The sequence below is a fragment of the Rhipicephalus sanguineus genome, chromosome 7, assembly GCF_013339695.2.
Source record: "Rhipicephalus sanguineus isolate Rsan-2018 chromosome 7, BIME_Rsan_1.4, whole genome shotgun sequence".
NCBI lineage: Eukaryota > Metazoa > Arthropoda > Arachnida > Ixodida > Ixodidae > Rhipicephalus > Rhipicephalus sanguineus.
The window spans coordinates 135,995,706-136,011,947 of NC_051182.1; positions in this window are offsets into that span (position 1 = coordinate 135,995,706).

Sequence of the window (16,242 nt, forward strand, 5' to 3'; positions counted from 1 at the left end):
ACCCTTTACATGTGAAAGACATGTGAAGGGTTAGACATGTGTGTGTGTGTGTGTGTGTGTTAGCTTGTTTCCGTTCGAACAAAGTACTTTTTCTCTGCTAGTGCAAGTACTATGCATATTAAGAGTTAAAGGTGCGTCGTTGCTACCTAAAACATTACGTTTGCCTAAGCAGCAATCCCAGAAACCCTGACGAAATTTACCATGACGTTTCCGACCTGAAACCAGCGACACAGACGTATATCTGTATGGAAAGATCCACTACCTGTAACACCACCTGTGAAGTGCATGACGTCACTAAAATGAGTAAGCGCTATTGGATGGAGCAACGCAAATTCTCTGTGAGTGGGGCTGACATTTTTTCTTAGGTTGGAACCGGGAAACAATTGTAAATACGCGATAGCATACACTCATTGCGCAAGAGCGACCCTGGCACCCTCGTTTGTCGAAGAGCTCTTGGCATTTTTGGAGACCACTGCTGTAACCGCGACTACTGTCTAGGCATGTGCTGTCAGTACTAATAGAGTAAATAAATTAATAAAGAAACAACCCTTAAGCTCTCTGAACGTTGCCAGTACGCATGCGGATGCAGAATCGTCCAGAATATTACAAAATGTAGACTCATACAAGTGTTAATGCTAACATGCTCGAAGTTGTTATTGTAGCAAGCGGACAGCGCATGTGAGGCAGCTGAAAACCGCTCACGCCTCCCTGCCAGCCTTTTTTTTTTTCTTTTCGCCATCTTATTTTACCACTTACCGTAGCTCGAAACTTCGTGCGCTTCTTCCGTCAACATCTCCGAGTAGTGCAGAATAATCGATGAACCTTCTGGCAAGCCTCCGATAGCGCTAACCCAGTCGAAAGTCCTCGGCGTCACGTCTCCAGCAAGCGTCAGAACACCCACGGGGAATCCTTGACACAGTGTAGGGTAATAGTTTTTCGATCCGAGACCCTCTCCCTTCTACGGACACGAAAAATTCGCCGATCTTTTCCGACGATAGCGGGACGCAAGGACACCGAGGTGGCGAGAACACACACACAGGCGCACAAACACACACAACGCGCACAACACGACGAATTCCGGAACAGTAACAGAAAGCGAACAGTTCCTACTCTTCTTTCCGTCCTTGCTGTGACGTCACCGTGAACTAGCGCGCGATACAGCCAATACAGCAGCAGCAGCAGCAGCAGCAGTGATGACGCGAACAGCGAGATGTGGACGTCGAAATTGGTAGCATCAGCAGCAGCAAGCGTGCGCAGTGCGAGCTCCGGCTGGATCGGCCAGCTCTCCCGATCATCCCGGCGTGAGTCATAATTTAATGGCAGCAGCGGCACAAGCGGCTGCGATGGAGCTCTCTTCGGGAAGGACCGAATTACCGAACACGGACCCCGCGCGCGTTGTAGGAGCACGCACGGCAGATGAAACCGGGCCGAAACCACGCAGAGGAAAGAAAAACCTCCTCCCGTTGGAGAGGTTAGCAGGACGCTCCACCGCCACTACTGCTACGGTGAGATGAGAGTAGAGAGAGGAGCGTGTGATAGCCTATTGCGAGTTAGGAAAATCTCAGTAGCACTGCGCGCACTCTGGCGAGTGAGGAGGTGTGACGATGAAGAATGCCGCTTCGCGCAGAGCGGCGCGGCGGTAGCTTGCGCTTCGCGCTAGTTTCCCGTGATTGTTTTGAGTGAGTAGCACTTTAGGGGCCTGGCTTGCCGTCCATCCGCTGTCTCATGTCGCATGGTCACGCAGTGGTCAATACAGGCCTAAAACAAGGCTGTCAATGTTCAAAACAAGTGCAAAATGAACTAACAAGGTCTAAAATAATACGAACTACAGAAATAACCAACAGTCAATCGCAATAATTTTCTTAAAATTGCGAAAAACGCTTCTGAAACATGCGCCTGATGCCCGCGCCGCGCGACAGAGGGCGCCACCGCCTAGGCAAGCGCGCGATTGCCAAGGGAATCACTGGGTTGTCCGCACCACGCACTTCCTAAGGTTTCGTGGTAGTTGAGCTGTATTATGTGCAGGATTTAGAACTACACCAAGACCTATACAACATTGGTGGAATAACTACGTTACCACTCAATTAACCGCAGAATCAGCTCTGAATTAGAGTAGACTTTTCTTTTTCGGGGTTATTGCTGTCGTTTAGTTTACGAAAGCACCAGATGGCATGCGAGGCAACCGAAATAAAAGAACGAAATCGGGTGCATTTCTGAGGAAACTCCGAAGAGCGCTCCTTTCGTTAGATTTTCACCGCGTTGGTGCGCACCCCGATTCTGTTACATGGTGGCAAGCGATGATGGCCTAACATATGCACTCGAGAACCGCGAAAAGTTCGAATGTAGCAACATCATATGAAATAAAGGTAGTCACATTCAAATGTCCATATATCTGACTGGTTGCTGCTGTTCGTTGTGGCCTATGGCTGGAGTGAACTATAATATTCTAGTTCGCTGTGCCATGGCTACAGCGAACTAGAAGAACCTGGAGGACGTTTGAGCTTCGCCTTGAAAGGTAGATCGCGATAGCGTAATCGGGCCCTGTTCGCGTCGCCTTCTCAATAGTTAGTCTGTCTTCTCTTCTCGGTGGACACGTAAACCATGCCGCAAGAAAAGGAACGTCTGTGCGACTGTAAATTGGCCCTTTTAGGCTATCCTAGAGTGGCTATTGTTAGTACAGTTGCGAAGTGCCCACTACGACATAATTCTTCCTTTTGCGAGTTGACAATGTACCTAATACGCGTCTGTAAGGCGACACGAGCACCTCCGCAGCTGCGCACGCTGTTGATGGTGGTGTTGTTGATGATAATTAATTATGAACCACTCGTTGCGCAGTTCCCATGTTTTGGCGCATTGTGCGAATATACCCTTCTGTCACGCAATATTACATGTGTTGACACTATTTGCTCTACAAAACATTTATGTATTGTTTTTTTTTTTTTTTCGATGTACCTTCCAGCATATGCGTGTCTCTGTGGCAGAGCACCTGCTTGCCACCTGCTTGCAACGCAAAAGTCCTCGGTAAGATTCCCACTCGAACCGAAGATTTCTTTATTATTTCGTTGTTTGCATATATCTCGAATTTTCGCTCACAACCAACGACGCTGACACCGCCGCCGACGCCGGAATATCTGCGGAGCGAGCTCTTTAACGCTATCGCGTTGATATTCTACTCTGCCATACCTGCATGCCTTGCTGGTGAGCCGTTTCGATGATGAGCGCATGATCGCACGTTCTCTTTCAGCATCCTGAACTGTATACTTCAAGAAAAAAAAAAGGGCGCATTTGGGGCGTATTTCTGTCACACAGCAATATTCGTCATCCGCGGTGCCATTCTGGACATCGCCAAATTGCGGCATGTTGTCGAATCCGGCCATTAATTAACTCTTGACTGGCCCGGGGCGCTGCTATAGCCTCTGATTGGCTTAATATACCGCCATTATTTAATTTTACAACATGGCGGAATTCGACAGTGCCTATAGAATAGCTTCCCTGGCTTGCTCGCGTTTCCTTTTTCGAAAACTTTGAGATCGCTACTTTTTTGTCACGGGTGCTATGTCACGCTGATATCGCGCGCGCAGTTGGTGACCGCCAAGTACTGGGCGCGCGGAGATAACGCAAGGAGAGTACGCGAGGTGACTATTATATATTGTGTGACAGAAAGACGCCCCTACTGTGCTCTTTTTTTTCTACAAAAAAAAAAGGGCATTAGGGGCTTCCTTTTATTCAATGAAGCGACGCATGAAACTATATTCTAAGAAAAAAATGCAGTACTTGGGGAGCACTTCTGCCACACAACTATGATCGCCGTGTATACGTCGCGTGCTCTCCTTGCGTTATCACTTCGGTCCCGGCACATCCTGGTCACGAACGGTGTGTGCGTTATCAGCGTGACAAAACATTCTTGATAGGGAAGCGGCGAGAGCCATGTTTTCAAGAAACGAGACGCGAGCACGCCAGACAACGATTGTAGTTGTGTGGCAGGAATACTGACCCAAATAGTCGATTTTCTTTCTGTTCTTAAAGGAGTCCTGAGACAAAAATTTTCGCCCGGCGTTTTTTTGCTGCAATGTGTTGCTGGGGGCCTGTTAGTCACAATACGGCACATCGTTTGCTGCAGCGCGCGACAGATAATTAATTACAAGCTCCTCATTACCGACACAGCCTCAGTTTCGGTTTGACAGAGCTCCAAAAACGACAAGCCGCCGGGTGCAACTATCACCACCTAGCGAGTGAAACGCTCGGTCACGTGAGCACACAGAACAGTGACGCATTTCCGCGCGGTCTGTCGTCGTCGGGCTCATCGTCGTCTGATGGCGATGATTTTCTTGCGGCGGGGATGGAAGGAATTTTCGACGTGGCGAATCACTTCAGGTTTGACCCGCTGGCGAGGAGCGATTCGTCGGGAAGCGCGTCAAAACAGAAATGGCGGCTACGACGTCATCATAACTTGTACCGGCTTCAACGGTTACGTAGGGGAAGTAGGGGGGGGGTCACCTCGGGTATACCTCGGGTCACCTCCGAGGGTGTCAATGCACCAGGTGCGGCCTATAATGCTGGATCGCGCTCGCGAACTTCAATATTCATATAAAATACCTTCCAAACTTTATTCGCTGTCGATATTTTGCAGATGGTACACGCACGTACACGGGAATCGATCCAGCGCGCTATCTCGGCCGCGAAATTTTGTGTCAGTACCCCTTTAAAACGTAGCTAAGTGTTGAAGAAGAGCGAGGCCATACAAGTATAGAAGGGTTACGTGGGGCCCTACGCAATGAGTCATTGAAATTATTGTCCGTCAGTGTTACGACACGCCATTTTTACCCTACGATTTCTCTTCCTCCTCTTCTTTTTGTTTTGAACTGTCGTTGTTAATCTTCATCATCATTTTTTCCCCTTTTCTCTAGAGAGCAAGCAGCGACTTGGAGAAGGCTCCAGGCAGGCACCTATCCGCACGGTACACTACTCCACGCAATTTACCCCGGCAACCCACGAAACACGAAACCTCTATAAAACGTTTTATAGAGCTTTACAGAGTTCTTTAACGTTTTAAAGACGTTTTATATAGGTTTTGTGTTTCATGGGAAGTGCAGCAGGAACTGCAGATACTGCCCGGAAACTGCTAACACCCTTTATCACATGGTATGGGAATGCCGAAATAACCCAAGTATCCCGCCCGTAGACGAACAGAACATCCAAGAATATCCGGAAGGCTAGTGGAAACCGTTGGTGACGTCACTAATCCCCGAGGTCGAGCTCCGGCTATAGTGATTTTTCGTCGACTTCCAACCCCAACAAGATCACCGACTTTGAAGCGCAGAATGGCATTTGCGAACGTTATCACTGGCGCAATTGCTACTTTTCAAATCCGCCTATGATAATCTTCGTTGACATCCCCTTTGAAAGCAGGCCGCAGTAATTGACTATTTTACATGAAAAGTTCGTTCGCCTAATGCAATCTGACATCCCACCCGTTTCTGACTTTTTTTTTTCTCCACTTTCAAACAAGTACCTATTTATGCAACATACTGTTACAAGTGCACACGTGCAGCGACTTTGGTCCCACCAATCTCGTCTCTATCGTTCCTCCTTATTGTTACTGTTCCTTGATAGGCATTATATTTAAAAAACGGGGTGAAGAAAATTAGCTAGTCAGCCAACCAACCAGCATTCTCATTAAAACGGCTATTAAGTTTTCACGCGACATCGTCCAGGGGTACTATCCTGGACACTGTTAAATCCCGCCATATTGTCAAAATTCTTCAATGGACGAATTTTAAGCCAGTAAGAGAGGCCGTAGCAGCCCACAGGACCAATTAAAGTTCACAATATGGCGGAACTTGACAACGTCCAGAATAACACCACAGCATACACAAAATGGAGTGCCGTACTAACTGCAGCGCTCCTGGTGGCAAACCGAGCTCCTCCCTCTTTCATCGGAGCGTTTGCCCGACTTTTACTTCTTCCTAGACTGCGCGCGCTCTGTCGCGCAGGCGCAGTTAGAAAAAAAAAAATACGAGAGAGAGGGAAAAGGAAGGAGGAGAACTAGAAGGTGAGGAGAACGGTCATCGTAATGGAGGAGGAAGCAGACGATATCATCGGGAAGAGGCAGACGACAGGAGCAGCAGCAGACGACGGCGCTAGGCTTCGCGAAACCGAGCCCTCCGCACGCGTGACCGCTATCCCGACTCGCGCTTGCGTCGCGCTAGGCAACCCGCACGCTACACCGCACGTCACGCTCTGATGATCGCAAAGTGGCCACCGAAGGCGTAGAATGCAAAAATTTCGAGAATGAAATAGCGCCTCGCCGTCTTTGTCCTCTCCCCTCTCACCAGTGTTCTCTTCGATGGCCGCCGCGCCACACGAGCGTCGTCTGCTGTACGCCGTCTGTTTGTACGCGTCGTCTGCTACCGGGCGCTACGCTCGTTTGCGGCAATGCGGATGCGCATTCACAGATTTCCTGGAATCCACTCCCGACCGTTCCGCTCCAGTCTGCGAAGGAGGGGGCGGAGTGCAATTTGTCTGGAAACGACGTTAAGAACCGCGCTGACCGCGGTATGTAGCTGCCGCTGCCATGGCGTTCGCGTGATTGATGGATGGTTCTTTGGATACGCAGTTCGGGTGGCGGGTTCGCGAACGTGCGCGTGAAAGAAAGATGGAGGACGAGACGAAAAGAAATACAAGAAAGGGTGAACAGACAAGACACGTTATAATGAGACATGCGTGACCATCGAAGGGAAGAAAGTGGACATGACGTCGGAATATGTGTTCGAGGTGATACAGAACGACAAGGGATCTGTTACACTTTTTTTTTTCTGTCCACGTTAACTCATCCCCTCTTGTCACCTGTGACGAAAGGTGATGCATTTTGTACGTGTAAGCGGCAGCGTTAGCCTGCAGTGACACGATTACAGTTTTAAAACCCCAAGTACACTTGTACACACGTGTCAGCCAGTTATGTTCGCTCATTTCAGTGACGTCAAGCACTCTTACATATGTGTACTTGTGTCTGGTTTTCCAATCAAAACCTGGACGATAATACCTAGTTTTACGGGCCGAAACCACGACGTAATTATGAAGTACGCCGCAGAGGAGCGCTCCGGAAATTTCGACCATCTGGTGTTCATTAATGTGCACTGAGATCGCACGGGCCTTCAGTATATCGCCTTCATCGAAATGAGGACGCCGCGGCCGAGATCGAAATGGCGACTTTCGGGTCAGCAGCCGAGCTATACCAATCCTAGTCGCTACCGATTTGTCTCCACCAATACTAGTCGGTGTATCTCTTCTTCTGATTCTCTTCACTGATTGGCTAAATTACACAAGCCTATAGCTACATCGGCAGTGAACAGCCTTGCTGAAATGGACTACGCTAACGGCAGACTTCATGGAGCGACCCTCGGTGCAAGTGCGCAAGGTGAGGAGGGGGGAGGGTTAATATATGTAACTTCGCACCGAATATGCAGTGGCAGTCAAGCCAAAGGAAGCCACAAGTAACGCCCAACGTCACTCGACGATTAATAAAGTCCAAAGTACACCAAAAGGTTCCTTCCGGAGACAGTTTACAGATATGCCCAGAACGTCTTGACAGAGTCCTTTAACGAGTTTCCTGCATTGTGATTGGAACGTTTGCATACAATCTCTGCGAAAACTTTCGTCCTCCCAAGATTTTCTTTGGATACCAACGCCTGTGAGACCAAGTAAGAACGTCGTCTGCTCTTTTGTTGTTCGTCTGCTCACCGTCTGGATCTAGTTAAACGACCGGCCAGTATAGTGGCATAATCTTCTGTATACTCGCCGCGCGAAGTAAGCGTGGGAAAGTGAACTCTGCGGTCAGGAGACCGCGACGCCCCGTAGCGGCCGGAACAGGAGCTTACCGGTCGCTCTCGCTCGGAACGCGCCTCAGACCTAACAACAGCAACACCGCGCCAAGTATCCCGCGTGAGGTGGTATCGCATCGAGTTCCGGGTGCACGGTGAAACTTGAAAAGAAAGCCGACGCAGAGAATGGATTGCTGAAAGATTGGCTCGCGGCCGGGGGTGAACGAGTTCTCGAGTCGAGAGTTCTCGTATTGTTCGATCGTCCCGCTAGACGACGCGCCTCCCGTCTCCGATGTTGTTCCGGTTGCACGGAAAATACGTTTTGCTTGAGAACAGAACAAAATAGAGAGAGGGAGTTAAGAAAGCGAGAGAGAGAATGCCAAGTTCCATCGCCGTTCTTTTGAAGGACACGGATCGAATTTCGATTTCGGCACATAGGAAGAAGCAGCCGACGGCAATTTCGCGATTATCTCTTGGGAGGTCGAGATATCCTTATTTATTTTTTGTTCACTGTTTCGATTTCACTCGGAGAGCTATGAGACCGAATTGTGTGTGTGCGTGTGTGTTGGGGGAAGATATGACTCTCCATATCTTCCGTCTCTCAGGGACCGGAAGTTTGGATAACGTATGTAAAGTGCGAGATCAACGACGTTGTGACCTGCCAAAATAAAATTGTGTACTTTCGGTAATTTATTCGCCGTGTCCGCGCGATGCCCGTTTAATCTAAGATTAACAAGCTGTCCTGTCCTGCCAGTGTACTGTTCGTGACAATGTAGACATTCGAGCCTGTAGTTAACGAGTGAATTTGTGCAGGTGAAACAAGACCTCATATGTTGGAAGGCGTTATTTCCGGTGTTCTTGAAGAAAAAAAAATTGTAGCGCACGACACAATAAGGGCAGACGGGTACATGGTACTGGCGCTAATGTGCACCTGTCTGCCCTTGTGTCAATTTTGCGCTACGATGTTTTCTTGAAGAAGTCATGAACCAACTAGTCCAAGAAAACGTTGCACTTCCGGCCCGTTTATCTATAGCGTCGTTTTGAAGGTGTTGGCAAGTGTTACATGTCATACGAGAACAAATTGATATGTGGGCAGTAGAATGGAGGTTTTATTTTTGCATGCACTAACATGGTCCTTAAAATTTCAATTACAACGATACACCGTCCTTATTAGTTTGAAAAATGATTTTCTAAGGCTGCCGTACTTGCTAATATAGGATAATTCCGGAGGGGGAATTATATGAATATAACAAGTGACTTTTTATATTCATAGAGCTGGTCAGATCAGTTGCTTGTCAAAACTATTTGTTTTAAATCAAGGAAGAATCTGCGCAAACAGATTGTGCAGGCTGGGCCGCCCTATACCGCGACAACACAGCAGTGTTTAATAACATTTTGGACATATTACCGTGAAGTTTAAAAAGTACACCCAAATTTAACCTGATCATCTGAGCATACATATATTACATATATATATATACACGGCGGACACAGTGAGCGACGTCAGCCCCCCCCCCCCCCCCCCCCCCAATAGGGTGATGGCATTCAATGAGTTGAATATAAATCAATTCTGTTACTCGAGAAGTACTCGCCTAATTATGAATGCATCAATGAGTGACACGTAACTGAGCTATTACTCATTTAATAGAACCTAATCAACGTACTAATTGAGTTCTATTTTTTTCTTGCGGAAGAAAACCCAAGCAATTGAAAATTACAACGACATTACACTGCAACGAGAATCAGGAAGCAAAGGCCCCAAACTTCTCACTGAAGCCTAACTTTTTCCGCCACCATTACACGGCCAAAGCCACGCGTCGTTTTGTTCTGGAAGTGAGAGGGAGAGTATCTGCCCCTAAACAGTTCGGGGTGACGTGGCCCGAGTAAAGTGTCGTGTATGACGTCATTGGTCGAGCGGAATGCCACCGTCAAACCTGGCTCTGGCAGCAGTAATGTAGGCAAAATGGTGAGATCCGCGTAGCGGCACATCGCAGGTTACTTGCCACCCAGTGGAACGGGCCAGCCACTGACACTGGCAGAACAGCGTTACTTACGCACCACCAAACAGAACCTGAGATCCGCTTTCGGCCGCTCGAATCCCGAGGCCGTGCATTACCTCCGCGTTATTCCTCGAAACTTCATTCGAGGCCTCCCATTTAAGGAACCGGTGAGGGTGGGTACGCATTCCCTGCACATTTCGCAAGCATCCGGGACAGCCTCATAAGCAAGGACGCGTAACTGCTAAAGATGGGAGTGTGTTGTGCGGCTGGGGTGCGTCGACGTGGTCAAGAGCGCGATGAAGTCACTGCTAGCCATTTTATCGAGGAACTGAATGCGCTCCGCCGAAATGGACATGTCCACTAGACAGACGGTCCGAGAATAGCTCCCCTGGAGGAATGAATAAGAAACCTTTGAAATTTTAGTCTCAACCCCTTTAAACATGTATTTCACATTATGGGTGGTGTGCACAGGATTTTATTCGAGGACCTACACTGCCGTAGGCAATGGCTCTTCAGCGCTTCCACGGTAGCATGAACGGCTTCGTCAGCTGGTAAGGCAGGCTCGACACCATGAACTGCAATGGAGACAAACAAAGCAAATTTTTAGTGTTGATAAATTGTTTCTCAGCGAAGAGAGTGAGAAAACGTTTTCGAGAGCACGCACGCACATTATACACACTCAAAAACACAAGTTGACTCTTCTGCTACAGCTGAGAATATTCGGAGCCCACGGATCTGCAGCTTTAACTGTTAAGGGCCCCCGACACCAAAATTGAAACCTGGAGTTGTTTGCGTTGTTTGATTGTCCTGTATACATTTAAGATACATTTAAGATATTTTGATTGGGTTTTGAAGTAAGCGTGAGTGCTCATCTGACTTGCCAGCACCTCGCGACATCGCCATTGGTATGACGTAGACCGAGGCCCCGTGTGACGTTCCACGAGTAAAGCGAGTATTGTCGACGTCAGAGAAGATCTGCGGGGTGCGCACAATACCACGACTAGCACCCGGCGAGGACTATTGTTCTCGCTCTGTTGTCGGGCTGCTTCGGCCCGGATTGCTTTTTTATTTTTTCTTAGGTGGGGGGGGGGGGGGGGGGCGCTTAGCACACCGAAGCAAGGTGCGTGACCGGGCTAGTTGGTATTCCATGGCGACGTGAACAGCGCGTGAAGCACACAAGGACGAATAAGTCCTCGTCGGTTATTCGTCCTTGCGTGTTTCACGCGCTGTTCACGTCGCCATAGCATACCGAAGCACCAGCATCGTTTTATTCTTTAGCGCACGCGGGGCCCTGATTTGAAAAATGCGCTTTCAACGACACCGCATCTTGAGTGCACGTGATCTTGGGCGCTCTCCCTGTGGGGCGCTAGTTTCCTATGGTATTTATGCGGGCGTTTCAAGCTGACGCAAAATTTTCTCAATTAACGACGCTAACATTAATTATACGATTTCTTAGAGCATTTACGATTCAATTTCGCGATTACCACACACAAAGCTACAAATTACAGTAAAAAAATCGCAAACTTCCGCTGTCAGGGGTCCTTTAAATTCTTAACTAGCAAATCTGTTAGAGCGCATTGCTCTTTACCTCAGTGAGTGAAGGAAATACGAAATGCTAATATGGTACATGCTAATGTACAAAAGGCTGTGACATGTATGTAGGTATGTATCAGGGGCGTAGCCAGGGGGGGGGGGCTTATGGGGCTTCAGCCCCCCCCAAAATTTTTCGTGCTCTCATACACCACCAACCAGCGGCGTCACCCGGGTGGTGGGATTTATTGGGCTTCAGCCTGATTATCATTTATTTAATTATTTATCTTTTTATGACCCTCAAAATGTTAGCAGAAGCAAGTTTGATATCGGGCTCTACACAGATGGCTCAAAAGTGGATGATGACACAAAACATCAACTGCTAGCTTCTCCTTGGATTCCTCCGCCATGCTATATGTTTAAGTCTATGAACGATTTTAAGCAGAAACGAATGTTTACGTGGCTTGGCTGGACAGGTACCGATGGCTTAGCTTCTCAGCGCTTCAAGAGGGTGCGTTTTGCCGAGTGTGTGTCCTTTTTAGCAGAAGTGAGATTGGCAAGGGCCAACATGCGCGCACTAAGGCCCTCGTATCCAAGCCATTTCAAAAGTGGAAGAACGCCCTCGAAGTCTTCGGTGCACATGAAGTCACTAAATATCACACTGACGCTCATCTGGTAGCCGATAGTTTTCTTCAAACCTTCTCAGGATGTGTGCCCAGTGTTGTTGATCAGCTGGACCATGGCAGGCAAATTCAAATAAGAGAGATCCGAAGGAAGTTACAGCCTGTTGTTGAGACAGTTCTCTTTTGCGGGTGGCAAGGTGTGGCTCTCCGTGGACATAGAGACAGTGGTCCCATGGATTCAAGCACAGCCTCCTCTACAAACACAGGCAACTTCAAAGAGCTGCTTCGCATGCGCGCGGATTGTGGCGACACAGATAAAAAAAAGCATTTGGAAAGTTGCCCAAATAAGGCCTCATATTTTAGTTTATATGTACAAAACCACATTATAGAAATCTCTGCTGCAATCATCAAGGAAAGCCTAGTCGCAAAAGTAAACGCTGCAGGCTGCTTCTCCGTACTTGCTGATGAAACGACGGATGTTGCGGGTATCGAGCAGCTTACTGTTTGTGCAAGGTACCTTAATAAGGATGCGAACGGAATCGAAGAAGTGTTCTTAGGCTTTGTGCCAATTCACGACCAAATGGCCGGGCCCTGTCCGACACCATCATGAGGTTCCTTATAGAAATGGGAATTAACATGCAGCATCTCCGTGGTCAAGGCTACGGTGGTGCAAGTTCGATGGCCGACAAAACGAATGGTGTTCAAGCTGCTGTCCGTGAGAAATATCCAGCCGCACTCTATGTACTCACTGCGCGTGTCACTCCCTTTATCTAGTTGTGTGTGCAGCATGCTCCATCACAGACATTCGAAACTGTTTTGGGACTCTCAAGGCGACGTCAGCCTTTTTCCGTAAATCTTCTAGCCGCTCACACGTTTTGCGAAAAGTGATAAGTTTGAGCTGTCCTGAGCCTACAAGGCAGCGCCTTTTGGGACTATGCGAAACGCGCTGGGCCGAGAAGCACGATGCAGTGCTTTCATTTGTGAGCCTCTTTGAGCCGTTCATCGCAGCACTAGAGGAGATTAAGTTTAACGGAAATGGCGAAAGTCGAATGCAGGCAAACAGTCTAATGTTGGCACTCTTTTCACCAGCGTTCCTTGTAAGCCTGCATGTGACGGAACACGTGTTAGCACTGACTTTGCCACTGTCAAAGAAGCTGCAGACGAGGAGTATCGACATGAGCGCTGCCATTGACGACATAGAAGTGATACAGCAGATAACTGAAAGTGACCGCAAGAACAGGAATGTTTCTTTCTCAAAAATATTTGCACAAATGCAGGCATTGGCAGAAAAACTGAATGTGAAGATCACCAGCCGTCGAGCCGGTGTCCGGAAGCAAAACCTTGGGAGCAATGCATTCGAAAGTGCGGAAGAATATTTTCGCAGAACCCTGTTCATTCCGTTCATGAGCCACGTACTAGCCCAGTTAAACCAACGGTTCGAAAAGCACAGGACACTTCTAAAGGACTTTTCATTATTTGTATCATCCGCAATACCACCAATGCAAGATGATCGGGAGAAAGGAGCAGAAAATCTCCTGACCATTTTTGCGCATGACGTCGAAACGAGGGCTGGTTTTGGAGAACCGCGACTATGGTGGACAAAGTGGGTGAACAAAGCAGCAAACCAGAGCCCCGGTACAGGAACCGATGCCCTCTCTCATTGCGACAGCAGGTTCTGTGCGAATGTGTTCAACCTACTCCGGATTCTAGTCACCCTTCCAGTGACCACTGCCAGCGCAGAGGGAACGTTTTCAAGCATGAGGTTACTTAAGAACTACTTACGCTCCACGATGTCTGAGGAACGCATGGTTGGCCAGGCACTTCTGTACGCCCACAGAAATGTCGACATCAGCGTGTCGGAAGTCATTGACCGCTTCGCTAAGCTTCCTCGCCGGGTCAACGTTGTCCTTTGATACCGAGCAGGACAAAAATCAGCGCAAACGAAAGGAAAAGACACTACTGTTCCAGAGTTCAGGTCAATGAGCCCGTAATTCTGACGCAATATTATTGTTCACCACCTTTTAAAGCCGTGAGGATTTTGTACCTTTTAGCAGTTAACACTGTGACCTAATATAAACATAAGAATACGGGCATCAGGTGGACATTACCAGCCAATCGACAGCTTCACCTTGTTCACTGAGAGGTCGGCATACGCGGCGTTACCAAACAAATTCAAGCCGTACTAACAGCATTGTTTGTTACTTTCATTTGTCGTTTTTGTTCATCATTGCTTTTTGAACTAGAAGCGGCAACCTTCCTTTAAATAGAGTGCACAATAGTGGTTCGCACTTTTAAAACAGTTTTGAAGTAGTTTCTTTCGTTATTTCTGCGCTCTTCCTTTATAGTTCTGTTTACATGGTGCGTCCGAGACAGCAGCTTGGCCCAAGGACATATCAGTTGGCCATTATGTATAGTGATCATTGCTTAGTTCCGTTTATTGATTGCATATTTAAATGTACATTTGTGAAGTTTTGCGTAAGCATACTGCGCACTGTTTCCGGTGACTTATATTTTGCCCGTATTCGAGGTGTACATTCCCATTCTTGCTTTTCCCTGGCCGCATCATTTGTGCAAAAAGATGAACATTTTGCGTAAACAATCTGCATTAAAACCCTGGTTATTTCGTGGACTTCATTTTTTGTTATCAGGCACCTCTTCAGTTCAAAGCTGATGCAGTTCCGAAGTTTACGTAATATTTGCCGTACCTGTTACACACACACACAAACACAAATATTGAAAAGATTGAAGACAGTTATTCCTGGAAAGATTTTGCGGGCATGCCAACATAATATTTTTACGAAAAAACACATTTCTTACTCGTTCTTAACAGAGGAGCATTCAAGAAGTGATTTGCAGCATCTAATACAAATTGTCACTGGTAATACATATTAATGGTAATACCAGTGACAATGTATGTAGATGGTAATACATGTACATACCCATGCCGCTTTTGGAAAATTATGAAACCGGACGACAAAACCACAGTCTCTCTTTGTGACACTTCTGGATCCCCCGTTGCCGGCTGCGACGTTCCATCCGTCAACTCTGCATTTTGTGCCGTCTTTACTAACGAACCTAACAACGAACTTCCTGATTTTCCGCATTTTGCTTTTCCGCCAATGCCAAAGATTGCATTCAATTCAGAGGGAATTGTAAAAGTTATTAACCAATTAAAGAACTCTTCGTCATGCGGTATAGATGGCATAAACGCCAAAATTCTGAAAAATGCTAAACATGTATGCAGTTCCATATTGTCAATCATTTTTCAGCAGTCACCCGACACAGGTGAAGTCCCATTAGACTGGAGAGTTGGGAAGGTCTTTCCGGTCTTCAAGAAAGGTGACCGCTCATTTGCAGGTTACTACCGACCAATCTCGCTCACTAGTGTTTGTTCAAAGATCATGGAACACGTCATCTTTTCTCATGTTGCTACATTTTTATCATTCGTAAACTTCTTTCACCCAAACCAACATGGCTTTCGTAAAGATCACTCATGCGAGACCAAACTAACATTATTCCTGCACGACATTCACCTTCATATGGACCGTAACATCCCAATTGACACACTGTTCTTAGATTTTGAAAAAGCCTTCGATAAGGTACCCCACTCCCGCCTCCTTCAAAAAACCTCGCGTCTAAACCTTCATCGGCATGTTTTAACTGGATTAAAGCATTCCTAACAAACCGTAAACAATTCGTGCATGTTAATGATCACTCCTCCGACCTCTCGCATGTCTTGTCCAGCGTGCCGCAGGGTATCGTCCTAGGGCCTCCTTTATTCCTAATATACATTAACGATATTCCGCTTTCCGTTGAATCTAACATACGTCTTTTTGCTGATGATTGTGTCCTCTACCGCCCTATAAATAACCCCACCAACCCCACCGATGTCTCCTCTCTACAGCATGACCTCTCACGCATTCAGCAGTGGTGTACCTCCTGGTTGATGTCCCTTAATGCGAAAAAAACATTACTAATTTCTTTCCATCGTCGCCGAAACCACACGCCGGCTACTTACACAATCAACAACTGTCATATAGCTGCTACTGACTCGATTAAATACCTGCGTGTCCATCTTTCGAGTAACCTATCTTGGGGCGACCATATAAATCACATAATTCACTCCGATAACCGCGCTCTCGGGTACATACGCCGTAACATTTCCATGGCATCACCTTCCGTTAAACTACTCGCTTATAACACCATTGTCAGACCAAAACTTGAGTATGCAGCTGCTGTCTTTGACCCCCACCAAACTAATCATATCGA